The sequence below is a fragment of the Canis aureus genome, chromosome 1 (genome assembly GCF_053574225.1).
Source record: "Canis aureus isolate CA01 chromosome 1, VMU_Caureus_v.1.0, whole genome shotgun sequence".
In the NCBI taxonomy this organism is placed as follows: domain Eukaryota; kingdom Metazoa; phylum Chordata; class Mammalia; order Carnivora; family Canidae; genus Canis; species Canis aureus.
Window position 1 is genome coordinate 83,623,660 of NC_135611.1, and position 7,454 is coordinate 83,631,113.

Genomic DNA, 7,454 nt, shown 5'->3' on the forward strand with positions numbered 1-7,454 from the left:
CATGACTTCAGAGAGGCAGTGAAAGAATCCAACTGTGTAGTCAAAGTTAGACATTTAATGGTGTGGCACAGGAAGTGCCCAGAGCTGGATTACATACTTGAACAGTAGGAAGCCTCTTAATGAGTGCTCAACTCACAAGTCATCTCCCTTTTACCAAAAACCAGGGAAATAGAAAAGTCCTCCCACAGAGGGACAAAGTGAAGAACACGTTTTTAGCAGGCATCTCAAAGTACAGATTTAGAACAATGCACACTCAGAAAACCCAATTTGCACAGATTTGTGCAGAATTAAACATGAACAAAATAGCTAAATCCTACAAATACATTTATCTGTTTAACACATATTTACTGAGTGCCTAATATATTAGTGCCAGGTAAGTTTCTAAGTGCTAGAGATACCACAAAGAAACAAGTCCCTGCTTCCATGGAGCTTAAATTTAGGGGAAGCAATAAATACACAAAATATCTGAAATAGTGAAAAGAGTGATAAGATAAAACAAAAAGAGCTAATGTCACATGATAAAATTTTTATTTTTTAAATATCAAAGATATAAAGATAGATACCCAGAATTCTCTGTAATGAATGAGTATAGCTGTTCTGATCCAAAGTAGTGAACTGACATGGATCAGCATAGAACCAAGAAACAAATCAAGAAACTGCATGAACCCAGGACCTCCAGAGAAGGATCCAGACTGAAATACTGTAAAGACGTTTTCCTTAGCAACTTTAATAAAAAGTGACCTACTCTGAAGTTATCGGTATATATGTCTGTGCTCCTATGTTGTATATGAGCTTTATCAACAAATCCTTCTTTGTCACCTTATAAAATCCAGAATTAAAATAACCTCTTCATGGGGCACTTGGCTGACTTAGTTGGTAGAACATGTGACTCAGTCTCAGGGTCATGAGTTCAAGACCCATGTTGGGTGTGGAGCCTACCTTTTTAAAAAATGAAAAGCAAACATTAAATATATAAAATAGCCCCTTCAGGTACCACTTGATGGTACTTGAATGGGATAGGGCCAACTAATAGTTATGGTTGCAGATCTGGAGTTTAGTAAATCCCAATAAGCAGTCACTTCTACACAATGATGTCTGGGCAGGGACTTTGGCTCTATTGTCCATCACATCTTCCAGAGCTTTTCCTCCATTTTGTGACCTTCTCCTGTGTAGTCTTTGGCTTATGACTTGTACAGAGTGCACTACAAAACCTGAAGCTCTCATGTTGCTCTAAAAACCCGGAGTAGACTAGTTAATTTCCAACTCTCCCATAAGGCTACTTCCTGCTTCAACGCATGGCTACTATGTCCTCATCCTTTACATTCCTGAGGCTGGAGGCATGTTTCCTTTATCTGAATCCCACACAATGCCACACAATGCCTTCAACAGAGCAAGTTACATCAGTAGAACATTGTGCTTTTTCTACTTCAAAAGAAGAAGGTGATACAAAATGTGAATTTAAAATGCTGCAAAGGTCTAAAAGTAAAAGTTAAAACTAAAAGGTACTTAGAAAAAAACATAGTAGGAGGGTTTCATGATGTTGTATTTGGCAACAATTTCTTAAATATGATACCAAAGGTATAGGTAACATAAGAAAAAAATAGGTTAATTATACTACATCAATATTGAAAACTTCTGTGCATGAAGGACACTGTCAACAGAGTGATTAAGAAACCCACAGAATGGAATAAAATATTTGTAAATCATATCTGACAAGGGGTTAATAACCACAATATATTTTTCCAAGTCCTACAATTCAATAAGAAAACAATAAATAAGCCAATTTTAACATGGGCAAAGGAATTACATAGACACTTCTCTAAAGTAGATATACGAATGGCCAATAAGTACATGAACATGTACCAAACATCACTAATCATTAGGGAAATGCAAATCAAAATCACAATAAGATACCACCTCATATCCATCAGGATGGCTATTATTTTAGAAAAAATAGAAAATAACAATTATTCTTAAGGATGTAGAAAAACTGGAGGCTTTATGTGCTGCTGGTAGAAATGTAAAATGGTACACCAGCAATCCACTTCTGGGCATGTACCCATTTGTATGGCAGCATTATTCACAACAGCCAATAGGTGGAAGCAACACAAGTGCTCATCCATAGAGGAATCAATAAACAAAATGTGACATATACATGCAATGGAATATTATTCAACCTTTAAAAAGGAAGTTCTGATACATGCTATAACATGGATACACCATGAAAATGTCACACAAAGTGAAATAAGCCATTCCCAAAAGGATAGATACTATATGATTTCACATCTATGAGGTACCTAGAGTAGTCAAATTCATAGAGACAGGAAGTGGAATAGTGATTGCCCAGATCTGGGGGTGGGTGGAGGGGGAGTGGGTGAAGAGTTATCATTTAATGGGTATAGAGATTTAGTTTTACAAGATGAAAATAGTTCTGGAGACAAATGATGACAGTTGCACAACAGTGTGGATGTACTTAATGTCACTGAACTGTACACTTAAAAATAGTTAAGTAAATTTTGTGTATATTTGGCTATTAAAAAAGAATTAAAAACAAGATGAAGAGGAAGGAGAAGAAGAAGGAAATAATAAGGGAAAGAAGGATGAGAGGAGGAGACGGAAGAGAAACAGCAACAAAACAACCATAATTGGTATAACTATTTGGAGGAAGTTGAAAATTCTTCCCCTATAAAAGGATCAATGAATGTTATACCTACACTTTCTCTCCCCTCTCTTATTTTTCTTTTCCTTTACACACACACACACAAACACACATCACTTGCACTTTATATTATTCAGATAAGTAGATAATTTTTCTGACTTTGAACCCAACCTAACAATACTATCTTCCAAAAAAATCCAAGAAAAATAGGATTAATCATAAAAATATTACAAACTCCTGCTTAGAAAAGACTGATTCAGTTTCACCATGGGTAGATAAAACTCCATGTATACATAGTAATTCTACAAAGATAAACAAGGAAATGGACAGTTTTGTGAGGAAAGATGCTGTTGGAATAGAAAAAACATAGGTTGCTATGGGCAAAAAAACAGTGGCCTCTCAATTCTCTCCCTGGGGCTAAAAAATTCCAAGTATGGTGTGTTTTTCAGACTGTTTCAGAAAGAATAGCTGATATCTAAACAAGCTGGGTAAAAGCTGTGCCCAGTTATTTCTGTGGCTATTTGTGGTTTGTTATGACATTTTCCAATCCACTTACTGTTTCATGAACCAACCAAACCAGGCTGTTTGTTGGATTTTCAAGAGAGCTCTCCCGATGTGCTTCATGTTTTCATCCACACCAGAAGGGGAGACAAGGTCCCTTTGATCCCTTTCGACTCAACCATCCCCAAAACACTGAGATCACGCCACATTTTGCAGGGCCCTGGCATAATTGAGCTGTGAGGCCAAAATTCATCCCGAGCTTTCGTCTTAGCCAAAGCCATGCTGGAGCCACCATGGCTATGGATGGTCATAAGAAATCAAACAAAGGTAACTTATTATTAGTTTAAAATGTCACACAGCCAGCCACCTTCTGGGATCTGTTTTTAGTTCTGCTTCCAATATCCTGGGAAGTAGAGGAAACATCAGAAAACCTTTCTTCATCCAGTTCTTTCTTCAAAACATTATCATGAGCAGCAAAAGTGACATAGAGCCTATTTTACAGATGAAAAGTTTGAGAACTGGAGCAAAGAAGAGGAATGACAACTCAAGGAAACTGCTTGAGAGCCTGGATTCCAGCCTGGGTCGTGATCACTTTCAAATTCTAGTTCTGTTACTCACTGGTTGCATAATCCTTATCAAGTTACATAAACTCTCTGCCTCAGTTTCTCATTAATAATACATGTTTCCATCAAGTGGCTGTGAAAAAGAAAGTAATGAACACAATGCCTGGCACACAGAAAGTACCAATTAAGGTTAAGTGTTAGTATAACCACCACAATCAACAGACTTGCATTCTCTCCTAGCTATTGCAAAGCTAATTATTTCTGTACCAGTCAAGAGGTTCTCAGTATGCCATAGTAACAACCCCCCAAATCTCAGTGGCTTACCACTAAAGCTGTTTTCTCACTCTTGCAACATGATCATCACAGCCAGCTCTGGCGCTCCTCTGCATCATCTTCATTCTGCAACCCAGGTGGGATGAAGCAACACCCCCTGGGATCACTGCCCAGAGTTGCGGCTAAAGGAAAAGAGAATAGAGTGAAGTACAAACTGGAGTTTTAAAGCTTCTGCCCAGAAATGGCATGTGCCACTTCCACTCATGTCCTAGTGGCCAAAGCAAGCCCAATCTCAGTATCACAGAGAAGTATACTCCTCCACCTGGAGGGAAGCAGAGTGAGTTAACCATAATAAATCCACCACAGTGGAGGCACCGAGATCAAGCCCCTCAGGCTCTTCCCAACTGTGCCATTCTATCCTTCTGTAATTAAAGTTTAAGATATCGGTTTTCTGTAAAATTAAATTTGTGATATTAAAATATATAATTTTTAAAAGAGAGAGATTTAGGAATCTTGTTTTTTTTTTTTTTTTTTTTTTTCTGGGTGCTAGTCTTCCCATAAAATGATGTCATTTTCCTGTCATGCAAGAAGATGAAGCAACCCAAGACAGCAGCAACATGAGTCTCTGCTGAAGTCTCACTGCTCTCCTGGGTCCCCAGTTGCTTGGTGAGTCCCACTTTCTTCATACCTCAGGCTGACAGGTGGTATACTGTCTGAGGCCAATGTCAAAGGGTCATTCTTCCATTAAATTCAACTTGCGATTTCATCTTTCAGTAACTTGAGGTCCTTCCACAAAGAAGGAGACTGACAAGGCCATTAGTCCTATCCTTCAAGTTTCTATTCATAAATAAACTCAGAAAATAAAATGAGTCATAATCTTTATCTCATATCATAGAATCACAAAAGCTTAGCACAAATTGAGTTCATCTCACCCAACTCAACTTCTAATGCAGAAGCACTCTTTCACACTACCAGTAGATTTAAATGCTTGAGAACTTTTCAGCAATCCAGGCAGCTTGAATGCTTTCAGCAATGGGAAACTCATTACCTCAGAGACAAATGATTCCACCATTGGAACATTATGACTTTTAGAATGATTCTCCTCTTATTGAGCTAAAATCTAGCTGGGCATAGAGTTCAACTTTTTGTCCTAATTCTACATTCCAGTGGAACACAGGAAAACTATAATATCACCCCAAATAAGACCTTCCAGGACTCGAACAAAGTCTGTGGAGCTTTTTCTTGGTCATCCTTCCTATTTCTCCCCCTATATATCTTATGATAGGAATTCCAGAGCCCTTCACACCTACTTTACCAATCTGCCTATAAAACATCCAGTGAAATACTCCAACTTTTTAATCAGAGGCAAAAATACCTTCAAACCACTGACAGAGAGGATTAAAATAGGGAAGTTAGGGAAATCCATGAAGTTTGAGAATATCATTTATTATTCTATTTGCATTCAACAAATAAAAGGTAATGAAATCCCTTCAGAAACACTTAGTGGTTGAGAGGGTAGGAAGAGAAAGACTGAATTTTACATTACATGTTAGCAGCTTAGTCTATAATATTAAAAATAATGTTGTACTGTTTGAGGTGCTCTTATTACAAATTCTATCAGGATGGCCTGCCTTTGAATTGCCTTCCAGAAGTAAATATAAAGTAGACAAAATGCTTTTTTGCCAGATATCCTAGGATGAGAAATAACAAAGCAAAAGGTGTCATACTTCTTATTTCAAGCTATACTATAAAGCTATAGTCATCAAAATATGTTACCGGCATAAAAACAAACACATAGACTAATAGAACAGAACTGAGAGCCCATAAATAAACCTAAGTATATATAGTCAACTAATATTGAACAAGGGAGCCAAGATTACTCAATTGAAGAAAAGACAGTACCTTCAACAAATGGTACTGGGATAGCTGGATAGTCACATTTAAAATACTGAAACTGGAGAGCACCTGTGTTGCTCAGTCAGTTAAGCATCTTACTCTGATTTTAGCTCAGGTCATGATCAATTAATTAATCACTCAATAAAATTAAAACGTAAAAGATTGAAATTGGACCCATATCTTATATCACTCAAAAATTAAATCAAAATAAAAACTTAAATGCAAGATTTAATTCCTGGAAAAATACACATGAAACTCCTAGAAAAATACATGTGAACAAAGTTCCTTGATATGAGTCTGGTAATAATTTTTGGGATATGACACCTAAAGCACAAGAAACAAAATAAAAAATAAGTTGAATTATAGGAAACTAAAAAGCCTCTTCACAGTAAAGGAAACCATCAGTAAACTAAAAGGACAACCTACAGAATGGGAAAAAATATTTGTAAACCATATATCGGATAAGGGGTCCATATCCAAAACATATACAGAACTCCTACAACTCAGTAGCAAAAAACCCAAATAACTCAATTTAAAAATGGACAAATAATCAGAATGGACATTTCTACAAAGAAGATATATGAAAGACCAACAGGTACATGTAAAGATGCTCGACAACACCAATTATTAGGAAAATGTAAATTCATCCAGCAATTCTGCTCTGGGAATATATCCAAAGGTAACAATAATTTAAAAAGACCTGCATCTCCATCTTCATAGCAGCATTATTTACAATAGCCAAGACATGGTAACAACCTAAGTGTCCAGTTGATGGATGAATGGATAAAGAAGTTATAGTATATATTTACAGTGAAATAACTGAGCTATAAAAAAAATGAATTCCAGGGTACCTAGGTGACTCAGTGATTGAGCATCTGCCTTTGGCTCAGGTCATGACCCCGAGATCCTGGGATTGAGTCCTGCATCAGGCTCCCCACAAGGAGCCTGCTTCTCCCTCTGCCTATGTCTCTGCCTCTTTCTGTGTGTTTCTCATGAATAAATAAATAAAACCTTGAAAAAAAGAAAAAAGGAATTCCTACCAGTTGTGACACCATAGATGGACCTTGAAGACATTATGGTAAGTGAAATAAGACAAATACTATGTCATCTTACTTATATGTGGAATCACTTTTTTAAAAAGTCATCAAAAAAGAAATCAGACTTATGGTTACCAGAGATGGGGGTGAGAGGAGGGGAAATTGGAGAAAAGTGATCAAAAGTTATAAACTTCCAGTTATAAGATAAATAAGTACTAGGGATATAATGTGCAACATGATCACTACAGCGAATACTGCTGTATGATATATAGGAAAGTCATTAAGAGAGCAAGTCCTAAGATTTCTCATCACCAAGAGAACATTTGTTTTCCTTTATTCTTCTTTCTTTCCTTTTATTATACTTATGAGAAGATGGATAGTTGCAGAACCTATTGTGGTAAATCATCTCACAATATATGTAAACTAAACCATCATGCCATATGCCTTAAACTTATACAGTGATATATGTTAATTAGTTCTCAATACAACTGGAAAAATATATAAACCTAATTTAGTTTTCCTTAG

At 36.6% G+C, this 7,454-nt stretch overlaps 1 protein-coding gene across 2 annotated transcripts in view; it reads right to left on the bottom strand.

Moving 5' to 3' along the window:
• LOC144318991 (uncharacterized) overlaps window positions 1–4,210 on the bottom strand; it is a 282,618-nt gene extending 278,408 nt beyond the window's left edge. The window contains exon 1 of one of the 2 annotated variants that reach the window (XM_077906643.1): window positions 4,048–4,210. The gene's annotated coding sequence lies outside the window, so the exon portion shown is untranslated. The remainder of the gene's footprint in view (window positions 1–4,047) is intronic. The other variant, XM_077906649.1, reaches the window with a different exon arrangement.
• Between the last annotated feature and the right edge of the window lie 3,244 nt (window positions 4,211–7,454).